The sequence below is a fragment of the Leucopleurus acutus genome, assembly GCF_964270905.1.
Source record: "Leucopleurus acutus genome assembly, chromosome: 5".
In the NCBI taxonomy this organism is placed as follows: domain Eukaryota; kingdom Metazoa; phylum Chordata; class Mammalia; order Artiodactyla; family Delphinidae; genus Leucopleurus; species Leucopleurus acutus.
The window spans coordinates 141836794-141863679 of NC_139147.1; the positions used below are offsets into that span (position 1 = coordinate 141836794).

Consider the following 26886-nt stretch of genomic DNA (forward strand, 5'->3'; position numbering starts at 1 on the left):
ATCTGTTTGACATTTGGTAGTGTATATATGTCCATGCCTCTCTCTCACTTCATCCCAGCTTACCCTTCCCCCTCCCCATGTCCTCAAGTCCATTCTCTACGTCTGCGGCTTTATTCCTGTCCTGCCTCTAGGTTCTGAAGAAACTTTTTTTTCAGATTCCGTATATATGTGTTAGCATACATTTGTTTTTCTCTTTCCGACTTATTTCACTCTGTATGACAGACTCTAGATCAATCCACCTCACTACAAATAACTCAATTTTGTTTCTTTTTATGGCTGAGTAATATTCCATTGTATATATGTGCCACATCTTCTTTATCCATTCATCTGTCGATGGACACTTAGGTTGCTTCCATGTCCTGGCTATTGTAAATAGAGCTGAAATTAACATTGTGGTACATGACTCTTTTTCAATTATGGTTCTCTCAGGGTATATGCCCAGTAGTGGGATTGCTGGGTCGTATGGTAGTTGTATTTTTAGTTCTTTAAGGAACCTCCATACTGTTCTCCATAGTGGCTGTATCAATTAACATTCCCAACAACAGTGCAAGAGAGTTCCCTTTTCTCCACACCCTCTCCGGCATTTACTGTTTGTAGGTTTTCTGATGATGGCTACTCTGACTGGTGTGAGGTGATACCTCATTGTAGTTTTATTTGCATTTCTCTAATGATTAGTGATGTTGAGCATCCTGTCATGTGTTTGTTGGCAATCTGTGTATCTTCTCTGGAGAAATGTCTATTTAGGTCTTCTGCCCATTTTTGGATTGGGTTGTTTGTTCTTTTGATTTGAGCTGCACGAACTGCTTGTAAATTTTGGAGATTAATCCTTTGTCAGTTGCTTCATTTGCAAATATTTTCTTCCATTCTGAGGGTTGTCTTTACGTCTTGTTTATGGTTTCCTTTGCTGTGCAAAAGATTTTAAGTTTCATAAGGTCCCATTTGTTTATTTTTGTTTTTATTTCCATTTCTCTAGGAGGTGGGTCAAAAAGGAACTTGCTGTGATTTATGTCATAGAATGTTCTGCCTGTGTTTTCCTCTGAGGGTTTTATAGTGTCTGGCCTTACATTAGGTCTTTAATACATTTTGAGTTTATTTTTGTGTATGGTGTTAGGGAGTGTCTAATTTCATTCTTTTACATGTAGCTGTCCAGTTTTCCCAGCACCACTTATTGAAGAGGCTGTCTTTTCTCCATTGTATATTCTTGCCTCCTTTATCAAAAATAAGGTGACCATATGTGGTGGGTTTATCTCTGGGCTTTCTATCCTGTTCCATTGATCTATATTTCTGTTTTTGTGCCTGTACCATACTGTCTTGATTACTGTAGCTTTGTAGTATAGTCTGAAGTCAGGGCGTCTGATTCCTCCTTCTCCGTTTTTCTTTCTCAAGATTGCTTTGGCTACTTGGGGTCTTTTGTGTTTCCATACAAATTGTGAATTTTTTTGTTCTAGTTCTGTGAAAAATGCAAGTGGTAGTTTGATAGGGATTGCATTGAATCTGTAGATGGCTTTGGATATTATAGTCATTTTCACATTGTTGATTCTTCCAATCCAAGAACATGGTATATCTCTCCATCTGTTTGTATCTTCTTTAATTTCTTTCATCAGTGTCTTATAATTTTCGGCAAACAGGTCTTTTGTCTCCTTAGGTAGGTTTATTTCTAGGTATTTTATTCTTTTCGTTGCAGTGGTAAATGGGAGTGTTTCCTTAATTTCTCTTTCAGATTTTTCATCATTAATGTATAGGAATGCAAGAGATTTCTGTGCATTAATTTTGTATCCTGCTACTTTACCAAATTTATTAATTAGCTCTAGTAGTTTTCTGGTAGCATTTTTAGGATTCTCTATGTATATTATCATGTCATCTGTAAACAGTGACAGCTTTACTTCTTCTTTTCTGATTTGGATTCCTTTTATTTCTTTTTCTTCTCTGATTGCTGTGGCTAAAATTCCAAAACAATGTTGAAAAATAGTGGTGAGAGTGGACAACCTTGTCTTGTTCCTGATCTTAGTGGAAATGGTTTCAGGTTTTCACCATTGAGGACGATGTTGGCTGTGGCTTTGTCATATATGGCCTTTATTATGTTGAGGAGAGTTCCCTCTATGCCTACTTTCTGGAGGGTTTTTAACATAAATCGGTGTTGTATTTTGTCGAAAGCTTTATCTGCATCTATTGAGATGATCATGTGGTTTTTATTCTTCAATTTGTTAATATGGTGTATCACATTGATTGATTTGCATATATTGAAGAATCCTTGCATCCCTGGGATAAATCCCACTTGATCATGGTGTATGATCCTTTTAATGTGTTGCTGGATTCTGTTTGCTAGTATTGTGTTGAGGATTTTTGCATCTATGTTCATCAGTTATATTGGCCTGTAATTTTCTTTTTTTGTAGTACCTTTGTCTGGTTTTGCTATCAGGGTGATGACAGCCTCGTAGAATGAGTTTGGGAATGTTCCTCTCTCTGCTATATTTTGGAAGACTTTGACAAGAATAGGTGTTAGCTCTTCTCTAAATGTTTCATAGAATTTGCCTGTGAAGCCATCTGGTCCTGGGCTTTTGTTTGTTGGAAGTTTTTTTTTTTTTTTTTGGCGGTAGGCGGGCCTCTCACTGTTGTGGCCTCTCCCAATGCGGAGCACAGGCTCCGGATGCGCAGGCTCTGCGGCCATGGCTCACGGGCCCAGCCGCTCCGTGGCACGTGGGATCCTCCCGGACCGGGGCACGAACCCGTGTCCCCTGCATCGACAGGCGGACTCTCAACCACTGCGCCACCAGGGAAGCCCTGTTGGAAGATTTTTAATCACAGTTTCAATTTCAGTGCTTGGGATTGGTCTGTTTATATTTTCTATTTCTTCCTGGTTCAGTCTCAGTTGGTTGTGCTTTTCTAAGAATTTGTCCATTTATTCCAGGTTGTCCATTTTATTGGCATATGGTTGCTTGTAGTAATCTCTCATGATCCTTTATATTTCTGCCGTGTCAGTTGTTACTTCTCGTTTTACATGTCTAATTCTGTTGATTTGAGTCTTCTCCCTTTTTTTCTTGATGAGTCTGGCTAATGGTTACCAATTTTGTTTATCTTCCCAAAGAACCAGCTTTTAGGTTTATTGATCTTTGCTATCGTTTCCTTCATTTCTTTTTCATTTATTTCTGATCTGATCTTTATGATTTTTTTCCTTCTGCTAACTTTGGGGTGTTTTTGTTCTTCTTTCTCAAATTGCTTTAGGTGTAAGGTTAGGTTGTTTATTTGAGATGTTTCTTGTTTCTTAAGGTAGGATTGTATTGCTATAAACTTCCCTCTTAGAACTGCTTTTGCTGCATCCCATAGGTTTTGGGTCGTCATGTTTTCATTGTCATTTGTTTCTAGGTATTTTTTGATTTCCTCTTTGATTTCTTCAGTGATCTCTTGGTTATTAAGTAGTGTATTGTTTTGCCTCCATGTGGTTGTAGTTTTTACAGATTTTTTTCCTGTAATTGATATCTAGTCTTATAGTGTTGGTGTCAAAAAGATACTTGATATGATTTCAATTTTCTTAAATTTACCAAGGCTTGATTTGTGACCAAGTTATGATCTGTCCTGGAGAGGGTTCCATGAGCACTTGAGAAGAAAGTGTATTGTGTTGTTTTTGGATGGAATATTCTATAAATATCAATTAAGTCCATCTTGTTTAATGTATCATTTAAAGCTTGTGTTTCCTTATTCATTTTCATTTTGGATGATCTGTCCATTGGTGAAAGTGGGGTGTTAAAGTCCCCTACTATGAGTGTGTTACTGTCGATTTCTCCTTTTATGGCTGTTAGTATTTGCCTTATGTATTGAGGTGCTCCTATGTTGGGTGCAAAAATATTTACATTTGTTATATCTTCTTCTTGGAGTGATCCCTTGATCATTATGTAGTGTCCTTCTTTGTCTCTTTTAATAGTCTTTATTTTAAAGTCTATTTTGTGTGATATGAGAATTTGTACTCCAGCTTTCTTTCGATTTCCATTTGCATGCAATATCTTTTTTCCTTCCCATCACTTTCAGTCTGTATGTGTCCCTAGGTCTGAAGTGGGTCTCTTGTAGACAGCATATGTACGGGTCTTGTTTTGTATCCATTCAGCCAGTCTTATGTCTTTTGGTTGGAGCATTTAATCCATTGACATTTAAGGTAATTATCGATATGTATGTTCCTATTACCATTTTCTTAATTGTTTGGGGTTTGTTATTGTAGGTCTTTTCCTTCTCTTGTGTTTCCTGCCTAGAGAAGTTCTTTAGCATTTGTTGTAAAGCTTGTTTGGTGTTGCAGAATTCTCTTAGCTTTTGCTTCTCTGTAAAGGTTTTCTTTCTCTGTTGAATCTGAATGAGATCCTTGCTGGGTAGAGTTATCTTGGTTGTAGGTTTTCCTATCATCACTTTAAATATGTCCTGCCACTCCCTTCTGGGTTGCAGATTTTCTGATTTTTTCTTTGTATGTATTTTTTGATAGTTTAATATGTGTCTTGGCGTGTTTCTCCTTGGATTTATCCTGTATGGGACTCTCTGTGCTTCCTGGACTTGATTAACTATTTCCTTTCCCATATTAGGGAAGTTTTCAACTATAATCTCTTCAAATATTTTCTCAGTCCCTTTCTTTTTCTCTTCTTCTTCTGGAACCCCTATAATTCGAATGTTGGTGCGTTTAATGTTGTCCCAGAGGTCTCTGAGACTGTCCTCAATTCTTTTCTTTCTTTTTTCTTTATTTTGCTCTGCGGTAGTTATTTCCACTATTTTGTCTTCCAGGTCACTTATCCGTTCTTCTGCCTCAGTTATTCTGCTATTGATTCCTTCTAGAGAATTTTTAATTTCATTTGTTGTGTTGTTCATCACTGTTTGTTTGTTCTTTAGTTCTTCTAGGTCCTTGTTAAACATTTCTTGTATTTTCTCCTTCTATTTCCAAGATTTTGGATCATCTTTACTATCATTACTCTGAACTCTTTTTCAGGTAGACTGCCTATTTCCTCTTCATTTGTTTGGTCTGGTGGGTTTTTACCTTGCTCCTTCATCTGCTGCATATTTCTGTGTCTTCTCATTTTGCTTAACTTACTGTGTTTGGGGTCTCCTTTTCTCAGGCTGCAGGTTTGTAGTTCCCATTGTTTTTGGTGTCTGCCGCCAGCGGGTAAGGTTGGTTCAGTGGGTTGTGTAGGCTTCCTTGTGGAGGGCAGTAGTGCCTGTGTTCTGGTGGATGAGGCTGGATCTTGTCTTTCTGGTGGACAGGTCCATGTCCAGTGGTGTGTTTTGGGGTGTCTGTGACCTTATCATGATTTTAGGCAGCCTTTCTTCTAGTGGGCGCAGTTGAGTTCCTTTCTTGCTAGTTGTTTGGCATAGGGTGTCCAGCACTGTAGCTTGCTGGTTGTTGAGTGGAGCTGGGTCTTGGTGTTGACATAGAGATCTCTGGGAGATTTTTGCCATTTGATATTATGTGGAGTTGGGAGGTCTCTGGTGGACCAATGTCCTGAACTTGGCTCTCCCACCTCAGAGGCACTGGCCTGACACCCAGTCAGAGCACCAAGATCCTGTCGTCCTCACGGCTCAGAATGAAAGGGAGAAAAAAATAAAGAAAGAAAAAATAAATGAAATAAAATAAAGTTATTAAAATAAAAAATAATTATTAAAAATAAAAAAATTAAAAAGTAACAAAAGAGAAACAAAGAAAGAAGAGAGCAGCCAAACCAAAAAACAAATCCACTTAGTATAGCTAAAAACTATACTAAGAAAAAAAAATGGGTAGACAGAACCCTAGGACAAATGGTAAAAGCAAAGCTATACAGACAGAATTACGCACAGAATCATGCAGATACAAAAAGATACAAAAAGAGAAAAAGGCAAAAAATATATATATCATTGCTCCCAAAGTCCACCCCCTCAGTTTTGGGATGATTAGTTGTCTATTCAGGTATTCCACAGATGCAGGGTACCTCAAGTTGATTGTGGAGCTTTAATCCGCTGCTCCTGAGGCTGCTGGGAGAGATTTCCCTTTCTCTTCTTTGTTCTCACAGCTCCCGGGGTTCAGCTTTGGATTTTGACCCACCTCTGCGTGTAGGACATCTGTTCTTCGCTCAGACAGGACGGAGTTAAAGGAGCAGCTGATTCAGGGGCTCTGGCTCACTCAGGCCGAGGGGAGGGAGGGGTACGCAGGCGGGGCGAGCCTGCGGCGGCAGAGGCCGGCGTGACGTTGCACTAGCCTGAGGCGCGCCATCCGTTCTCCCGAGGAAGTTGTCCCTGGATCCTGGGACCCTGGCAATGGCGGGCTGCACAGGCTCCCGGGCGGGGAGGTGTGGAGAGTGACCTGTGCTCGCACACAGGCTTCTTGGTGGCAGCAGCAGCAGCCTTAGAGTCTCATGCCCGTCTCTGGGGTCCGCACTTACAGCCATGGCTAACACCTGTCTCTGGAGCTCATTTAGGCGGTCTCGGAATCCCCTCTCCTCACGCACCCCAGAACAATGGTTTCTTGCCTCTTCGGCAGCTCCAGACTTTTCCCCGGACTCCCTCCCGGCTAGCCGTGGCGCACTAGCCCCCTGCAGGCTTTGTTCACGCCACCAACCCAGTCCTCTCCCTGCGCTCCGACTGAAGCCTGAGCCTCCCGCCCACCCTGGCAGGTGAGCAGACAAGCCTCTCGGGCTGGTGAGTGCTGGTTGGCACCGATCCTCTGTGCAGGAATCTCTCCGCTTTGTCCTCCGCACCCCTGTTGCTGTGCTCTCCTCCGTGGCTCCGAAGCTCCCCCCCTCCGCTACCCCCCCATCTCTGCCAGTGAAGGGCCTTCCTAGTGCGTGGAAACCTTTCCTCCTTCACAGCTCCCTCCCAGAGGGGTAGGTCCCATCCCTATTCTTTTGTCTCAGTTATTTCTTTTTTCTTTTGCCCTACCCAGGTACATGGGGGGTTTCTTGCCTTTTGGGAGGTCTTAGGTCTTCTGCCAGCGTTCAGTAGGTGTTCTGTAGTTGTTCCACATGTAGATGTATTTCTGGTGTATCTGTGGGGAGGAAGATACATATGGAGGAACCATCCATATAGTTGCAAAAGATCTCCGCGTCTTACTCCTACCATCTTGAAGGTCTCTCTCCATTTGAACTTCTTACAATTTCTCAGCCTGCTGCGCACATCTGGAGTTTGCTTTTACGTCAGAGAAAATTTTTTCTTCCTCATTTGTGCCAGATTGCTATAGGGTGGGTTTCCTGTAGGTGTGGGACTGATTAATCATGATCCTGAAACAACACTGATAATCCTCTAAATTCTGGAATATTTTCTCTATTATCCTTAGAGGCAAAGTAATTTTAGTGACAACTTTATCCCTACTTCCATTTTGACCTCAAGAAAAGCAAAATAATTTCCCTGAAGATCCCCAAATCTACATTCAAAGAGATTTAGTAGCTAATATCAATAAATGAGATTTAAAATTGATTTTGCATAGAAAAATACAGACTAGTTAAAGCCTACCTTAAATTTAGGTGGACTCTTACAGAATCAGTTCTTCTCAGTTTATAGTGACTGTTCATTCATTGTCCTGTTTTTGTAACTGTTTTGTAACTGTTTTGCAGACGAGGAAACTTGGTGCAGAGAGTTCCCTAAGCATTTGTATGTAGAAAAGTGAAGTGCAGAGCCCAAGGCTTACAGACACTTAATCCAGTCTTTCTACCACTTCATAAGCTAAATGTGGAAGTGGTGTTGTAGGTGTAGTGACTACAATCTGGGCTTTCAGATCAGTCCGCATGGGTTTAATGCCACCTGTACTCCTTACTAACCATGGGGATGGGGAATGGTCACTCTCTGAATGTCACTATAAGTGGGGCCACCAGACATAATGCTTTAGGAAATACAGTTCATCTTGGAAATATTCTTGACAAAAAAGCTGAAAGTGAATCTAATGAATCTACCTTCTAGGGCTACCTTCCAATTACAGAAAATATGGCTGAAAGAAGAACGATTTCATGACACTGCAGGGGAACAAATGCACATATTTGGGATTTGGGGCATTTGACAGGACTACTATGTGGTTTCTGCAAATCAGAGGGAAAAATCAAAGGGAGAAATGGTGAGCATGAGTGTGTGTGTGTGTGTGTGTGTGTGTGTCTCCTTTGGATTAAAAGAAACTCAAGAGACGTAACAACTAAGAGAGATGTATTGAACTTGTTTGCACCCTGATTCAAACAAACGAGCTGTAAAGAGAATTTTTATTTATTTATTTTTGGCCGTGTAGGGTCTTCGTTGCTGCATGCGGGCTTTCTCTAGTTGCGGCAAGCGGGGGCTACTCTTCGTTGAGGTGCGCGGGCTTCTCATTGCGGTGGCTTCTCTTGTTGCAGAGCACGGGCTCTAGGCGTGCGGGCTTCATTAGTTGCAGCATGCGGGCTACGTAGTTGTGGCTCGCGGGCTCTAGAGCGCAGGCTCAGTAGTTATGGTGCATGGGCTTAGTTGCTCCGTGGCATGTGGGATTTTCCCAGACCTGGGCTTGAACCCGTGTCCCCTGAATTGGCAGGCGGATTCTTAACCACTGCGCCACCAGGGAAGTCCCATGTAAAGCGAATTTTTAAGACAACCAGGGAAATTGGATTTTGGTCTGAGAGTTATTGATAATTTTATTAGGTATGATAATATTTATTTTAAAAATGTTCATTTTTATTCCACTTTTATTGAGATATATTTGACATAAGGCACTGTATAAGTTTAAGGTGTATAGAGTAATGATTCAACTTATATACATCATGAAATGATGACCACAGTACGTTTAGTGAACATCCATCATCCCATATAAATACAAAATGAATGAAGTAAAAAAAATTTTTCCTTTTGTGTTGAGAACTCAGGATTTGCTCTCTTAACAACGTTCGTATATGACATGTAGCAGTGTTAGTTATATCTATCATATTATACATTACATCCTAGTACTTATTTATCTTATAACTGGCAGTTTGTACATTTTGACCACCTTCATCCAATTCCCCCTCCCCCAACCCCTGCCTTTGGTAGCCACAAATCTGATATCTTTTTCTATGAGTTTGGTGGTATGTTTGTTTGTTTGTTTTCGAAGTATAATTGAACCACAGCACTATGTTAGTTCCTGTCATGCAACATAGTGATTTGATATTTCTATAGATTTCAAAATGATCACCGTGATAAGTGTAGTTACAATATGTCACCATACAAAGATATTTCCTAGTTATTGGCTATATTCCCCGCTCTGTACATTTCATACCTGTGACTCATTTATTTTGTAACTGAAAGTTTGGACCTCTTAATCTCCCTCACGTATTTCTTTCTTCCTTCCACTCCCTCCCCTCTGTAAACTACTTGTTTGTTCTCTGTGTCTATAACTCTGTTTCTGTTTTGTTTTGGTTGTTCATTTGTTTTAGTCCAGTTTTGTTCTTTTGCATGTAGCTGTCCAGTTATTTTTTAGATTCCACATATAAGCAAAATCACACATTATTTGTCCTTCTGTGTGACTTATTTCACTTAGCATAATACCCTCTAGGTCCATCCATGTAGTTGCAAATGGCAAGATTTCATTCTTTTTCATGGCTAATATTCCATTGTGTAGGGACTTCCCTGGTGGCACAGTGGTTAAGAATCCGCCTGCCAATGCAGGGGACACAGGTTTGAGCCCTGGTCTGGGAAGATCCCACATGCCGTGGAGCAACTAAGCCCATGCGCAACAACTACTGAGACTGTGCTCTAGAGCCTGTGAGCCACAATTACTGAAGGTCACGTGCCTTGAGCCCATGCTCTGTAGCAAAGATGAGCCACCGCAATGAGAAGCCTGCGCACCACAACGAAGAGTAGCCCCTGCTCGCCACAACTAGAGAAAGCCCGTGCATGGCAACGAAGACCCAACACAGCCAAAAATAACTAAATAAATAGATAAATATTTCCATTGTATATGTGTATACCACGTTTTCTCCATATATTAATCTATTGATTGGCACTTGGGTTGCTTCCATGTTATGGCTATGGTAAATAATGCTGCAATGAATCTAGGGGGTGCATATTTTTTTTTCTAATTAGTGTTTTTGTTTTCTTTGGGTAAGTACCCAGAAGTGGAATTGCTGGGTCATACATTAGTTCTATTTTTAATTTCTTGAGGAATCTCCATACTGTTTGCCATAGTGACTGCACCAGTTTACATTTCTACCAATTGTACATGAGGGATCCCTTTTCTCCACATCCTTGTCAACACTTATTATTTGCTGTCTTTTTGATGGCAGCCATTCTTTTTGATGACAAATGTGAGGTGATATCCCATTGAGGTTTTGGTTTGTATTTCCCTGATGATTAGTGATGTTGAGCATCTTTTCATGTGCTTGTTGGCCATTTGTATGTCTTCTTTGGAAAAATGTCCATTCAGATCATCTGCCCATTTTTTAATTGGGTTGTTTGTTTTTTTGATATTGAATGGTATGAGTTCTTATATATTTTGGATATGAACCCCTTATTGGATATATTGTTTGCAAATATCTTCTCCCATTCATTAGGTGGCCCTTTTGTTTGTTGATAGTTTCTTTCACTGTGCAAGAGCTTTTAAGCTTGAAGTAGTCCCCTTTGTTTATTTTTGCTTTTGTTTTCTTTGGCTGAGGACACAGATCCAAAAAAGCACTACTGAGACTGATGTCAAAGAGCCTTACTGCCTGTTTTCTTCTAGGAGTTTTATAGTTTCAGGCCTTACATTTAAGTCTTTAATCCATTTGAATTTATTCTTGTGTATGGTGTGAGAGAGTAGTCCAGTTTTGTTCTTTTGCATGTAGCTGTCCAGTTTTCCCAACACCATTTACTGAAGAGGCTGTCTTTTCCCATTGTATATTCTTCCTCCTTTGTCATAGATTAATTGCCTGTAAGTACATGAGTTTATTTCTGGGCTCTCTATTCATTGATCTATGTGTCTCTTTTTGTGCCACTACTGTACTGTTTTGATTACTTTAGCTTTGTAATATAGCCTGAAATCAGGGAGCATGATACCTCCAGCTTTGTTCTTTCTCAAAATTGTTCTGACTATTTAGGGTCTTTTAGTTTTCCACACAAATTTTTAGAATTATTTGTTCTAATTCTGTGAAGAATGCCATTGGTATTTTGATAGGGGTTGCATTGAATCTGCAGATGGCCTTGGATAGTATGGTAATTTTAACAATATTAATTCCTCCAGTCCACGAAGATGGTATATCTTGCCGTCTGTTTATGTCATCTTCAATTTCTTTTTATTTTTTTATTGGAGTATAGCTGCTTTACAATTTTGTGTTATTTTCTGCTGTACAAAGTGGATCAGTTATACAAAGTGAATCAGCTATACATACATATATCCACTCTTTTTTAGATATCCTTCCCATTTAGGTCACCAGAGAGCACTGAGCAGAGTTTTCTGTGCTATACAGTATGTTCTTATTCATTATCTGTTTTATACATAGTAGTGTATATATGTCAGTCTCAATCTCCCAATCCATCCTACTCCCCGCTTCCCCCCTTGTTATCCATATGTTTGTTCTCCATGTCTGTGTCTCTATTTGTGCTTTGTGAATAAGTTCATCTGTATCATTTTTTTAGATTCCACATATATGCATTTATATACAATATTTTTCTCCTTCTGACTTACTTCACTCTGTATGACAGTCTCTAGGTCCATCCACATCTCTGCAAATGGCACAGTTTTGTTCCTTTTTATGGCTAATATTCCACTGTGTATATGTACCACATCTTCTTTATCCATTCCTCTGTTGATGGACATTTAGGTTGCTTCCATGTCCTGGCAGTTGTCAATAGTGCTGCAATAAACATTGGGGTGCATGTCATCTTCAGTTTCTTCCATCAGTGTCTTATAGTTTTCCAGGAACAAATCGTTTAACTCCTTGGTTAGATTTATTCCTAGATATTTCATTCTTTTTGATATGATTGTGAATAGGATTGTTTTATCTCTCTTTCTGATAGTTTCTTGTTAGTGTATAAAAACACAACAGATTTCTGTATATTAATTTTGTATCTTGCAGCCTTACCGAATTTACTGATGAGTTCTAAGAGTTTTTTTTTTGGTGACATATTTTGGATTTTCTCTATATACTATCATGTCATCTGCAAACAGTAACAGTTCTTTTCCAATTTGGATTCCTTTTACTTCCTTTTCTTGTCTGATTGCTGTGACTCGGACTTCAATACTATGTTGAATAAAAGTGGTGAGAGTGGGCTGCTGACTAAAGTGACCAGAGTGGGCATCCTTGTCTTTTTCCTGATCTTGCTTTCAGCTTTTCACTGTTGATGATGTAAGCTGTGGGCTTTTCATATATGGCCTTTATTATGTTGAGGTATGTTCCTCTATGCCCACTTGCCGGAGAGTTTTTTTTTTTTTATCATAAATGGACGTTGGATTTTGTAAAAAGCTTTTTCTGTGTCTATTAAGATGATCATATGATATTTATTTTTCAATTTCTTAATATGGGTGTTACCACCTTGATTGATTTGCAGGTATTGAGCCATCCTTGAATCCCTGGGATAAATCCCACTTGATCATGGTGTATGAACCTTTTCATGTATTGTTGGATTCGGTTTGCTAGTGTTTGGTTGAGGATTTTTGCATCTGGGTTTATCAGTGATATTGGACTGTAATTTTCTTTTTCGTGTGGTATCTTTGTCTGGTTTTGGTATCTGGGTGATGCTGGCCTCATAGAATGAGTTAGGAAGCATTCCTTCCTCTGCATTTTTTGGGAATAGTTTGAGAAGGATAGGGATTAACTCTTCTCCCAGTGTTTGATAGAATTCACCTGGTAAGTCAGCACCAGTGTCCACGTGGTAGAACCAGCTCCCCAGAATGGCTGCCACCAGTGTCTGCGTCCCCAGGGGGAGCTCCAGTTACCTCCTGCCTCTCCAGGAGACTCTGCAGGATCAGCATGTGGGTCTGGCCCAGGCTCCTTTCAGATGACTGCTTCTGCCCTGGGTCTTGGAGCGTGTGAGATTTTGTGTGTGCCGTTTAAGAGTGGAGTCTCTGTTTCCCACAGTCCTCTGGCTCTCCCAGAAGTAAACCCCAGTGGCCTTCAAAGGAAAGTGTTTTGGGAACTTGTCTTCCTGGAGCAGGACCCCTAGCTGGGGAGCCCAGTGTAGGGGCTGGACCCCTCACTCCTTGGGAGGAACCTCCACAATTATTCTCCTGTTTGTCAATCACCCACCCGGGATATGGGTCTTGACTATACCACGACTCTGTCCCTCCTCCCATCTTGTTATGGTTCCTTCTTTATATCCTTCGTTAGAAGATCTTTTCTGCTAGTATTCTGTACTTTCTCATCAATAGCTGCACTGTCAGTAGTTATAATTGCGGTGTGCCCATGGGAAGAGGTGAGCTCAGGGTCTTTCTACACTACCATCTTGGCCACACCCCTGAAATATTCATATTTTTAAAGATATGTGTATTGCATAGAATATGTAGCAGTCAACTGATAATGATGTATGCAATTTACTTTAAAATACTTAAGCCAAAAAAAAAAAAAGCTGATTAAGCAAATGTGACAAAATCTTGAAAATTACTGAATCTGAGTGATGGATTTATGGGGGTTTTCTGTATCACTCTCCCTGCTTTTACAATGTTTGAAATTTTTCATAATAAAATAGGATCTATCCAAAATTTGGTCACTTTCTCACTCCTTGCACTGCTGTTACCCTGGTCCAAGCCACCATCCTCTTTCTCTTGCAATAGTCCCCCTGACACGTTTCCCTGCTTCTGCCCTTTCCTCCCTATAGTCTAACCTTAGTAGCAGCCAGAGCGAGCCTTTGAGATAGAAGTCAAACCATGACATTCCTCTGCACGAAACCTTCCAGTGGCTCTCATCCTTTTGAAGTCCTGCCCACGCTTCACTGTCTGGCCACCAGCGCTCTCCTGCATTACTTCTCTGCCTCCATCCCATCATCCCCTCTCCTGGCTCACTCTGCAGCCACCTCACTGGCCTCCTTGTTATTCTTTGGACCGATCAGCATGCTCTCACTTCAGGGCCTTTCCGCTTCCCATTTCCTTTTTCTGGATTGCTCTCCCCAGATGTCCATCTGCCTTCTCTCACCTCCCCAGATCTTCACTCAAGGGTCACTTTTCTCAGTGAGGCCAACCCAGGTCATCATCTCTAAAACTGTCCTCTGTCCTCTAATCCTGGACACGCCCCTTCTCCCTTTCCCAAGCTAACTTTCTTCATAGTGCTCTCCTGCATTTGACATACTATGTGTTTCACCCATTGAGTCTCTTATTGACTATCTTCACCCTCAAGAATGAGAACAGAGATTTTTGTCTGTTTTGCTCCTGTTTTTAGCCTCAATGTTTAGAACAGTGCCTGGCATCTATGAGGTGCTCAATATTTTAAAAATACTGTTGATTGAATCTCATTTATTTTTCATCATTAATGCAAGGTAGTATGCATTACCTTGGGGCATTACCATGGGGCAAGAGAAGGGTCTTGATTCAGAGTGGGTTGGTCTGAATTTCAGATCTGCCATTTCTGAGCTAGAAATGTGACCTTGGAACAAGCATTTATCCCCTCTGAACCTCAATTTGCTCATCTTTGAAGTGGGGAGAACACTACTCACTTCTACTGTTAGGATCAAAATGAAAATTATTATTCAAGTGCTAGGAATCATTCTTAACAATTATATAGTAATACTTATCATTTATTGAACATATAATATGCTCCAGGCACTGTGATGATAGCTTAATATATAAGTATAAATATAAAATTTCACTTAATTACCACAATAACCATATGAACTGAGTTTTTTAATTTTAAAGTTTACAGGTGGGGCAACTGAGACAAGGGAGTTAAAAGGGGTTTGTCCAAGGTCACATGCAATTAAGTGGTAGATCAGATATTTTATATAGAAAGACACTGTGTTGCCTGAATCTTTCACAAGTGTGTATCCACATACTACATACATAATAAAAGCAAACAGAATAAAGCCCAGAGCTCCCCCAAGGGACCCACTGAGCTGGGATGAAATTTCTCTAGGTTCCTGACTGTCTCATTTAAAACCTTGTGCATCAATCATGGATTGTATCTAATCTCATTCAGCGTAGGGCAGAGGTCCCTGAGCAGAAGGTCTTATAAAACACCCATGCCCCCATCCCTTCTAAATATCACTCCATTCATAGATACATGTCGCAGATGCCATATGAAAAATCTTTGTCAAGGGTCTTTGTTTTCAAGGAGTGTATAATTGGGAAGGCAAAATATATAATGCAAAGTAAATATTAATATACTCGGGTGAGGTCTTAGCACAGGAACTTTACCAGCCTTTTTTTTTCACTGTGTAAAATGTAGAAGTTGGACTAGACAATCTCTAAGGGGCCTTTAGTTCAGATATTTTGGTGATTTTGTTGTAGGCTGTTCAAGATTTTAAATAAGTCATGAAGGGCCAAGGCTGGTATTAGACTCCAAGCCATAGGAACCCAGGAGAGAATTCAATATACCTTTGGGTCACTTGGGAAATATTTTGGTAAACACAAAAGACACATGTGTTCTCCTTGAATATAAGATTAAGGAAGGCGATGGGCTAATTACATTTTTATATAAATTTCAGCTTAAAAGCAGGAAGTACCAATGGAAAAAGAAAAGGAACAAAAACCAAGCAGTGAATTCTGGAAAGCTTACACACAATCAAGGCAAATGGACTCTGCTCACAATGGACTCTCCATCCTTGACTGAACACTTAACGAGAACCTTATAGCCAGTTGCAAGGTAAGTGGTGGAGAAGGCTTTTTGCCTACTCAGTTGGGCTAAAAGCTTTTGGACAAGTGCTCAGGGCTTACAGATGAGAGAAAAGCAACAGAGGGAGCTGTGTTGGGGAATAGTTAAAAGCAGAGGCATGGAGTAAACAGGTTTTCAACAAGACACTCTTCGTTTTGCAAAGTCACTCTAAGCAAACCCTGCTTTTTACTTCCAAGTCACCGTAGCAGGAAGCTTTAGAAAATGAGCAGGGCCAGCAAAAGTAAACACTGAACCACAGCGCCCTTCACATGTCTCACCTCCCTGTTCCTTTCTTGCCATTGATGTTAAAAATGGCTGTTAAAAAAATGAAAATAACATACTCCTTCCCCATTATAAAGGAGCACAGACTTGAACAAATATCTTTGGAAGAGGCAGGACAGCAAAGGAGTTCAGCTCTGATATCAGGCAGGCTTAGTGTGTACTCCTGGGCATGTAACTTAACCTCTCTGAGCCTGTTTTCTCATCTGTAAAGTGGAGATAATAATGGTAACTACCTTTTAGGACTGTCGTGAGGATTGAAGGTAATACATTTCAAGTGTTTAGTGCGAGACCTGGAGCACTGTAATAAACTCTGAGTCAACAGTAGATATAATTACCATTGTTATTTATAATTTTTATTTTGAAAATGGCGTTGGTGTAGAAATACAAGACAACTCTGCTTCAGCAGTTGTAGAGAGTAATTTTCGGTTCCCTTCCTCTGTGACGTTGGGAATCTTTAGATGTAGTCAGTAGATTACCCTAGGAAGGAGCAACTTGTGGATGGCCCTTCCCTGCCCGCGTGCAGCCAGCCTCCTGGCCTCCGTTTAAGCACCATTTCCTCCAGAACCCCTCGATCCATGACAGGTCACCCCCATTTCCTTCACAGCCCTTACCACAATTGTAATTGGGTGGGGATTTGTGTTGTTATTTGTTTAACGTATAAGCAGTATAATTTTTCAAAAGTTGAAAACATGACTTTCATCTAAATGTAGAGTGAGTATATGTCAATGATTTACCTAACCCAGGAGGCTAGCAGCATGACGGGGCTGGTTCTCAGAGCATTTGTCAGTTGGGAAGGGCGTGCTGAAGCTAGTTGGCTACCGTACGGGCAAAACATTAGTGCCGTACAGGGCAATAAAACTATAAGCTTTTGTGTTATCTTTAGTACTAGACAAAAATCATTTGCTTCTTCACTGGACAAAAGTCTAAGCGTACAAATTAACATATAGCTTCACAGGGGCTTGGCTTGTATCTGTGGTAAATAAAAGTACATCCTGCTTGAGAATGAAATAACCCCTGGCGGGGGCGGGGGCAGCGGCTATTAAATAAAGCTTCGGTATGACTTTGAAAAGATGTGCAGTCATCTTTATGCCGTATTGCCAATATTTGGCTTAGCAGATGTCTATCTCCTCATTTTTATTGTTTAAAGCAATATACTTTTTACTTTTAATGGTAAAGCATTTATCATTAAAACCAAGAACAAGACCGGGACTTCCCTGGCAGTCCAGTGGTTAAGACTCTGCGCTTCCACTGCAAGGGGCATAGGTTTGATCCCTGGTTAGGGAACTAAGATCCCACATGCCATCCAGTGTGGCCCCAAAAACAGCAACAAGAGCAACAAAAACCCTGAGAACAAGAAAACCCATTTACGTATCATTATTTAGGAGTTCTGACCAATGCAATAAAGTTAAGAATAAATGCAACTGGCAGGAAGGCAAAGAGTTTACATAGTGGTACTAAATAAAAATTAAATAAAATTTAAAATATGCCATGTTACTGGTGAAAAGACAATATAGGAAAAATGTGTTTTCAGAAAACCGTTTTATTACCATAATTGCTATTTTACTTATAATTTTATCTGAAAGAACAAGCAGGCAACATAGACAAGAAAATTCACAAAGGGTAATAACAAAATAGTATTCTTGACAGATATTCAATATATTTGTAGATAAAACAGAGTGACGTTGCCTTAAAAACATAGAGCTATCAATAGAAAGACAGAGAAAGCTCCTGAAAGGACTCGAGTCCAGCAGCAGGTGAGTCCCTGGTGCTTCCCTGGGGGCGCAGTGGTTAAGAATCCGCCTGCCAATGCAGGGGACACGGGTTCGAGCCCTGGTCCGGGAAGATCCTACATGCCGTGGAGCAACTAAGCCAGTGTGCCACAACTACCGAGCCCATGTGCCACAACTACTGAAGCCTGTGTGCCTAGAGCCCGTGCTCCGCAACAAGAGAAGCCACCGCAGTGAGACTATGTGGGACTATGTGGTCCTGTATCCTCAGCCTGGCACAGTGCCTGGTGTCTACACCAAGCCTCTGGGTTTGGGGGAGGCCTGTGGTGTCTTTGCCGTAATGTCTCGTTGGCTGTGCCCTCTGGGGTGTGCCCTAGCCCCGTGACTGGAGCCAATCCCCGTGGTAGAGTTGGTTCCCTAAACTCACACCTGGTGTCCTAGATTTTATTTTGCATTTTTGTGTTTAAGTTCAGAAGATTGAGCTATCATTTAATTTTCTTCATGGTGCCTTTAGGTTTTATGATCAAAACCACAGTTACTTTATAAAAAACAAAATGAGTTATATGCTGTTCTCTATATTTCGGAATAGTTTTGGTACCAAGAAAGGAGTAAATTGTTTTCTGAAATTTAAGACAATAATCTAGTGACTCCAGTAGTGCCATTTGTTTTTTGGGGACATGAACTTTTTATAACTGTTTCTATTTCTGTAGTCTGTTGACCTATTTACGTTCTTTCTTTTGTGATATCTAATTTATTATTTCATACTTAGCAGCTACCTACAGAGTATTAGTTATCATACTTACGAATGCATAGCTTAGAATATCATCCCTACTTTAAAATAGTCATTTCTATTTATTGCCAATATGTTTTTTTCACCTCACATTTTAAAATTTTTAATAAATTTGCTAACTAGGGATTAGCAATTTGGGGGAAGAATTGGGGTTTGCTTTTATTTATTTTTTCTTCCTTATTAAGAGAAAAATCAGTGCTCTTCTAAGCACTGCTTTGGGAGAACTCCACACTTTTAATATGGAAATATTCTTTCAAAATATTCTGTTATATAAGGAATTTTCTTCTTGATGTAGGAAGTACTGAAGCACTTAAAATTTTTATAAGGTGCCGAGCTGTTAAATTCTGCATGCATTTTAAAACTCTGGTTCATTGAGGTGTGATTTATATACAATAAAATGTATCCCTTTTAACCAGAGAATTTAATGAGCTTTGACAAATGTATACAACTGTGGGACAACCAGCACAATCATGATATAGAACACTTCTGTCACTCTAAAAAGTTTTCAGTGCTCCTTTATAACCAAATTCCATACCCTACCCCCGGTGCCCGGCAACCACTGATCTGTTCCCTCTTCCGGTAGTTTTGCCTCTGAGAAAATGGCATGTAGATGCCATCATACAGTGTTAGTAATTTGTGTCTGGCTTCTTTGGCTCTGAATAATGTTTTTTAGATTCATCCATGTGTTGCACGCATCTACAGAATGCTCATTTTCATTGCTGAGCAGTATCTGTTATGTAGACGTACCACATTTGCTTGTCCACTCACCAATTAGTGAACATTTGGGCTCTTTTCAGTTTTTGGCTATTATGAATGAAGCTGATAGGAATTTTGCCTGCACTTTTAATTTCTACTTTTATTGTTTTTAATATTGTGGAATATTAGATGTTCTGGCTTCATTTTATCTCCTTTCACATATAATATGAATTTTTATGAGATCCTTATATTCTTAAAATCAGAGTGTATTCTTCTATCTTTTGCGCCTCTCCCTTGTCTGTCCAACTGATGCTGTTGATCAGCTCTGCAATTTCTTTTATTAATTTGTTATTTATCGATTACTCACATTCTGGTTATTTCATATTGAGAGGCAACATAATGTAGTGGTTAAGAGCATGGGCCCTGGAGCTCGACAGACTCAAGTCTGAATCACGGGTTCACCTCTGATTAGCTGAGTCGTCGTGGCAAAGACACTTAACCTCTTTGCATCCCAGTCTCCTCATTGGTAAAACAAGGAGAACAGTTATAGCAGCTGCCTTATAGGGCTGCGAGGATTGAGATAATGTATGTAAGGTGCCCAGCACAGTTTCAGGCACTTAGGAAAATCTCAGTAAATGGTAGCTTTGGCTGCTTTTATAGTGGAACAATTCGGTTTCTAATGTCAATTTATCTCTTATTTTTTCTTGAATTTCAGTTATTTTTATTGTATGTGTTATGTTCAGCTGTTGTTTGGGACATAAAAATTCAGTCTTGTTGGACTTTCATTCTTTAACCTGTAGTTTCCAACTTTCATGGAATGACTGGTTCATCTCTCAATGCTTTTACCACGATACTGGTGTTAACAAGTACTTTTTACAGCTGTGATGATTGTTTTTATGATTGTTACCATTATGCTTTTGTAACTCTGCTCTTACCGTGTTCTCATGGGGTTGAGTGGCCTCCAAGTCAAATGCCTACGAAGGCCACACAGACAGCATAATCGTGAGAAACAGACCAAGACTACGGCAGTCAGGGCTCAGCTACTCCCTGACTGTTTTCATCACCTTTGAAAACAGCAATGCATTTGTCACAACCTGCCCGTCTCAGCACCTGCCTGGAATCTCGCCTAAGTTTTGTCTGTCAGTTAAAAGAATTCTTTTAGTTGTCTCTGTTTCAGGCAGCCAGTTATAGGATTTATGTTTTCCTAAAGGCCACATTCTGTGTGGGAATATTCTTGCTTATACTCACCGTGATATTGAACCCATTCGTAGTAGTCATAGTATCTGCCACTAAGTTTAGCTGAACTGTTGTTCGAGTCTAGTTTTATTTCTACTCTGTTTTCTTCAGTGTAAAAAAACCTCTTTGACATTTTTTAAATGGCACGGATAATACACGAATATACTATCATTGTAAAAGGTTTGGTGCAGAAACTATACAGAGGCGTAGAGCATGAAATGTAAGAATCCCTTTCAATTTTTCCCTCCCCCAGTCTCACTCCCTTCCCAAGGGAAAATCCCGGTAGCAGTCTAAGAGAACCTTTCTGCTCCTCTTTTCTATACACTTAAAAAAAATTTCTGGGCTTCCCTGGTGGCACAGTGGTTGAGAGTCCGCCTGCCGATGCAGGGGACACGGGTTCGTGCCCCGGTCCGGGAAGATCCCACATGCCGCGGAGCGGCTGGGCCCGTGAGCCATGGCCGCTGAGCCTGCGCGTCCGGAGCCTGTGCTCCGCAACGGGAGAGGCCACAACAGTGAGAGGCCCGCGTACCGCAAAAAAAAAAAAAAATTTCTGTACATCGTTCTTCCCACATATATAAATATCTTTTAAAAGTAAATTATGTATTTTATACTGTTCCATGATACCCTTTTAAAAGTACTTAAGACTACGTCTTGTGTTGGTATACAGCTCATTATTTTTATTTTTTTTTTAACTTTTTGATTATTTACATTTTCATTAAACATCTGTATGTTTATATGAGTCATAAACACATAGCCATGGAAGCTCCTCTGAGATCACTACTGTTACAGGGAAAACAGACCAGAGGAAGTGGATGGCTTTCAGTAACACCTCCAACAATGACGCCTCTATTGAAATGTTTATTGACTACATAGCATGTGCTAGGTCTCTTGTCCCTTGACCTGCTCCACTCTATCCTTATAACTAAATAACCAAGACAGCCGAGTCAATCAGGCAGCTTTTAAATTACTCTCAGTGGCGAAAGAAATAGACTGATGGTCACACAGCCACAGGTATCCAGCTGGCATCCTGGGCTCATGTATCGCCATTCAGCTCATTATTTTTAGAGATGTTCCAAAATTCATTTTCCTTGGTTAGGAACTTGCATTGTTTCCAGTTTTCTGGTTTTACAAATGATGATGCAGTAGACAGCCTTGTGTATGCCTCTTCACGCAGGAAGAGCAGATATCTATATGAGTGGCAATGCTTGGTCACATGGTGTGCACACTGAAACACATGAGTAGATAAACTTCCAGATTACTCTGCAAAAGGCTGAGCCCATTGGTGCAATCATCAATACATACGTGGAAGTACCCATTTTTCACACCCTCCTAAAATATTTATATTTTTATCTTTATGATTTTGCCACTCTGATGGATAAAACTGGTATGTCACCAGTGCTTTAGTTTATATTCCCCTAAATAGTAGTAGATTAATCCTTTTACATGTTTATTGGGTATTTGGGGGCCTACATTCTGTATTTTCTTCTTTAAAAAATGTTCAAGTGTAATTTATTGTAGGAAAGGACATAGATCGTAAGTACACAACTTGGTAAATTTTCAACAACTGAACATACCCCTATAACCGTCACCCAGATTAAGAAACAAAATATTACCCGCATCTGACTTGTGTATTCTCCAGGTCTGCACTCCCTTCGAGCGTTGCTCCTTTTGCACTTTGTATAAATGACAGCATACAAGATGTGCCCCATCAGGTCTGGCTGCTTTTGCTCAGTGTGGTGTTGACAGATTCTTCCATGTCCCTGAGTGTGGGCACAGATCTTTCCTGCTCTTCACGATCTGGTGGTCCCCTGTATATCACCATTTGCTCGTCCATTCTATTACTGATGGACGTTTGTGTCATGTCCAGTTTTTGGCTGGCTAGCGCTGCTGTAAACAATCATGTACAGGTTGTAGAGCAAACTGAGTTTTCATTTCTTATGGGGAAATATCTAGGCGTGAACTTGCTGGGTCATGTGTTAAGTGTACGTCTAACAGTGTAAGGAATCATCAATCTGTTTTCCACAGTGGCTTTACCATTTGCACTTCCATCATCAGTGCCTGAGAGTTCCAACTGCATTGCATCTGCTCAGCATTTGGTGTTGTATTTTTTATTTTATCCACTCTAATGCATGTAACATGGTGTCTTGTTGTGTTTCATGTGCATTTTCCTAATGCCCAGTGATGGAGAGTATCTGTACATGTGTCTGTTTGCCTTCTGCATATCCTCTTTGGTCAAGTGACTATTCTGTAATTTTCTCACCAAAAACCTGGGTTTTTTGGTTTCTTACTGTTGATTTCTGAGAGTTCTTGATATATTCTGGACGCAAATCCTTTGTTAGACATATGATTTGCAAATATTCTCCAGTATGAAACTTCTTTGGCCCACGCGAGTTTTACAGTTTTTTTTTTTTTCGCGTCACGTGGGCGTCTCACTGTTGTGGCCTCTCCTGTTGCATGGCATGTGGGATCTTCCCAGACCGGGGCACGAACCTGTGTCCCCTGCATCGACAGGCGGACTCTCAACCACTGCGCCACCAGGGAAGCCCGAGTTTTATGTTTTTATGTAGACAAATTTCCCAGTCTGTTTTTTTTAGCTTCTTTTGTTAGTGTATTGCTTTAGAGGGATTATTAAAGTTATATACACCTTCCTTTCTACTGTTTAAAAAATAACATTAAAAACCATCAATAGACATATTAAAACTTACAGTTTTTCCTGTCCAGTATCTTCCTCCTTCTCTCAAAAATAGGAAAAACTTCTCATGCCTTTTCTTCTTTTCCTTCTTTCCTTTCCTCACAGTCTCATATTGTGATACAATTCCAAACTGCTATTAGCCTGTATCATCATTTAGCTTAATATTTTGTTCTTGCTTTTGTTTTCCTCTAAGCATGTTGTCTAGGCATTTCTTTCAGAGAGAGTTCACAGGTTACAAACTTTTAACTTCTTGAATATTAGAAAACATTTATTTTCTCCTCATTCTTAAAGGACTAGGTAATAATTACAAGTTGAAAATAGTTTCAAGGTGCTGTTTCATTGTCTTCCTGCCCCCAGTATGACAGTGAGAAATGCAATACCATCCGATTGCCATGGATTTTTTTGTCTACTTACTTATTTTCTTTGGAAGTTTTAGGATTTTCTTTTTACCTTTGGTTTTCTGAAGTATCACCACAATGTTCTAGGTGTCAGTCTTCTTAAAATCTTTTTAAAATTTGTCCTTGACACTTTGTGTGCCCTTTCAATCTGAAAACCCATATATTCTTTCAGAAAATGTTGTGATAGCAAAACATATGTGATTCTTTATTTATACATTATAATGTGTAAATTATATACATTATATATAACAAGATCTAGCAGCAAGTCTAATAACTACCATAATTTCAAGGTTATGATGAGCTTACATGATATCCTAAGATATGAAAATATCTGTGATTTCTGTTGGTGACAAAGTCACACTGTTAATGCATTGAAAGCCCATACATTCTTTTTTTTTTAAACTTTTTACTTTATTTTGGAGCATAGTTGATTAACAATGTTGTGTTAGTTTCAGGTGTACAACAAAGCGATTCAGTTATACATATACATGTATCTATTCTTTTTCAAATTCTTTTCCCAATTAGCTTGTTACAGAATACTGAGCAGAGTTCCCTGTGCCATACAGTAGGTCCTTGTTGGTTATCTGTTCTAAATATAGCCGTGTGTACACGGCTAGAATGAGATGAGAGGAGGGGAGAAAGGAGAACAAGAGGAGGGGAGAAAGGACGAGAAAGAGAGAGAGGAAGAGTGAGAGGGAGGGAGGGAGGGAGGAAGTGGAGGGATGCGGGGAGAGCGAGCCTTCATCCGTGCACACACATCACATGCAGACCGGGTGCAGCAGTAGCGGTGGCAGGCTCATGGCTGGCAGTGATTGGTCACGTTCTTCCGGCCCAGGAATATTCTGGTTTTCTTTCTTGGTCTCTTCACCTGTGTCTGCTCTTATCTCTGTGCTCACCCCTTCCACCCGCCTTACTCCCCATTTTGTGCTGTTGAATGTACATTTTAACTGGAGACATGCAGGCATGTTAAAGTTTGAGAAGCACTGCTCTACAGAACTCCTGTTCACCCCTGATGCTTTCAGAATAATTTGTTTCTCACCTTCAATGGTAGAGTGCAAATTCCTTAAGGATAGGCTTCTTGACTAATTTATCCTCAAGGCTGGAGCACCTAGCACAGTGCTTTTTGTTTTTGTTTGCGTACAGAGCTGCTCATAAGTATATTTGAATAAATGACTTTTCCTGACTTTCACCTTTAGAAAAATTGTAACCTTTCTGGGAAATGGTCAAGTTGAACAATTTTGAGAATTAGCAAATCTTGGGAGGCTTTTAGAAGTAGAGTGTGGTCAGAAGAATAATGTCCTTCCCCGAAGTCTTAATTAATCTAAATCCTAAATCCCCACTGCCCAGACACGTGAGTACATTCCTTTATGTGGCAGATGTGATTGAGGACCTTGAGGTGGGGAGATGGCCCTGGGTTATCCCAGTGGAGCCAAGGGGATCACACGAGTCCTTAAAAGCAGAGAACATTTCTGGCTGCAGAGAACCAGAGCGATGGCAGTGTGAGAACTTGGCCTGCCAAGAATGGGGAAGAATTGTTTCTTCTTTGGTTGTGGAGAATTGTCTCTCCCAACACAAAATACATGCTAGTATTCCCATCTCACAAACAAGACATTTGGGGCAAAAGAAAGTCAGACAACTTGTCCAAGGGCACAAGAGGTCGTAAAGCCTCAAATTTATATATATATTCAGAAACCCATGATCTTCCCACCATATGCTGCTGTCTACTGGGAAGCCTGTTGGCAAAATAATTACACACATTGGTTTTTACTATGAATCAGTAAGATAACAAATGCAAACTTGATATTAAAAAATTTACCAGGAGGTAGTGGAATTTCTGATGGACATGTAGAGATATTTATTCATCCGTTCATTTATAACTTTTAGTACAAACCTTCTCTGTATCTACTCTGTGGTAGGCATAGGTGCAGAGCATGAAGAGAAAGGGGGAGAAAAAGTTGAGAAAGGAACATGCTGGTACGGGGATGCCTCCATGCCACTTAGCACCATGGTGTTCTAAATCAACAAAGTCAAGATTTGAGAGTCTGGACAACTTTGACATCCAGAAGCGTTGCTTTTCCTGAACCTCTAATCGCTTTATATTGAAAGTCACTTCAATCTCTTCCTTGTGACCTCTATGCATCTTTGGTTTCATTGAAGTATACTCTGGGCAGCTTCTGTGGAAATTTATCATCGCATTAAGCAAGAAGATACATTTTGATTCGGGGAAAACCTTCATCTCTTATTTAAAGTCCAAAAGTTAAAAGACATTTGGAGTAAATTTTCTTCTTTTTTGAAAGTGTCTTTCCTTTATTTTTATTTTTTTCACAAATTAAGTCCGAGACTAAAAATGCAAGACCCAGAGACCAGGTGTGTCACACCAAGACCACCATTGCAGCGGGTACTTGTCAGATACTTCATCTTCCAGCTCAGTCCTCCAGCGGATCCAATTTTGTTTGACAAGTGTAATCTTTTCAACAACAGAGCCATTCAGGTTCACTTCATTTATTCCCAAGCTCTTCAGAGAGCATCTCTGCTTGACTGCCTCAAGGATCTCTCTGCTGGTGACGGCTCTTCTGTGGATGTAGAGGGACAGTCTAACCGCCTCTAGGCTAACCCGTTCCAGCCACCAAGTCCTCCAGAGCTCCCAGTGCATCCAAGATCCAGAAGCACCCACTGAAGTCCGGGTGGGTTCGCTTTAGGATTTTCCCCGTGCAACTAAAATATGCCTCCTTCTTCTTCCTCTTCTTCTTCCCAGAGGCAGAGCTGGCCTGCTTATCCTTCTCTTTGGCTGGGGTGTAAATTGTGGGCTTCTTCTTAGGGAATCGTAGGCCATGTAAGCAAATGAAGTGCATGTGGCAGACTTGTCTTTACTCTTCTAGCTCAGAGCACTGGCCGTCTGGAGTAAATTTTAATGTGATTCGTCGGAAAGATTCTTTCAGTTTGAACTCTCTCCTAGTGTAAAAGGACGAACTCATTAAGTTCTCAAAGGTCTCCCGGAAGACGGTGACAATTGAGTGCTCCATTGCGGCACTTGGTGTTTCTGATAAACCTTGAGAATGAAAACATGTTTGACCCTTTTGACATCACTTACCTAAACACAACACTTAACCAAAACAATTATGTCTGTTGACCTTGGAGCAGAGAAACTCTCAGCGTCCGGAAAGCTCAGGGAGACTATTGTTCAAGTGTAAGCCTGTCCACCTGCCCTCTGCCCGTCTCTTCTGTTGAGCTGATCTTTGGATTTTACAGTCCTTTGGGATTAACCCCTAGAGATCTCTGTCTGGAGTCAAGTCTACCGTGAAAGTTGAAAAGTGATTAATATGCTTGTGTATCTCTGCACATATGAACGTCTGGAAGGACGTTTATG

General features: G+C 40.3%; 1 pseudogene across 1 annotated transcript in view; it reads right to left on the bottom strand.

The window, feature by feature from the left end:
- LOC309961816 (S-phase kinase-associated protein 1-like) overlaps positions 1-26542 on the bottom strand; it is a 42997-nt pseudogene extending 16455 nt beyond the window's left edge. Inside the window, exons 1-2 of the transcript in view lie at positions 26391-26542; positions 25922-26092 (exon numbers count right to left, since the gene is read on the bottom strand). The product of the transcript in view is annotated as an S-phase kinase-associated protein 1-like (transcript). The remainder of the gene's footprint in view (positions 1-25921; positions 26093-26390) is intronic.
- Positions 26543-26886: the final 344 nt, after the last annotated feature.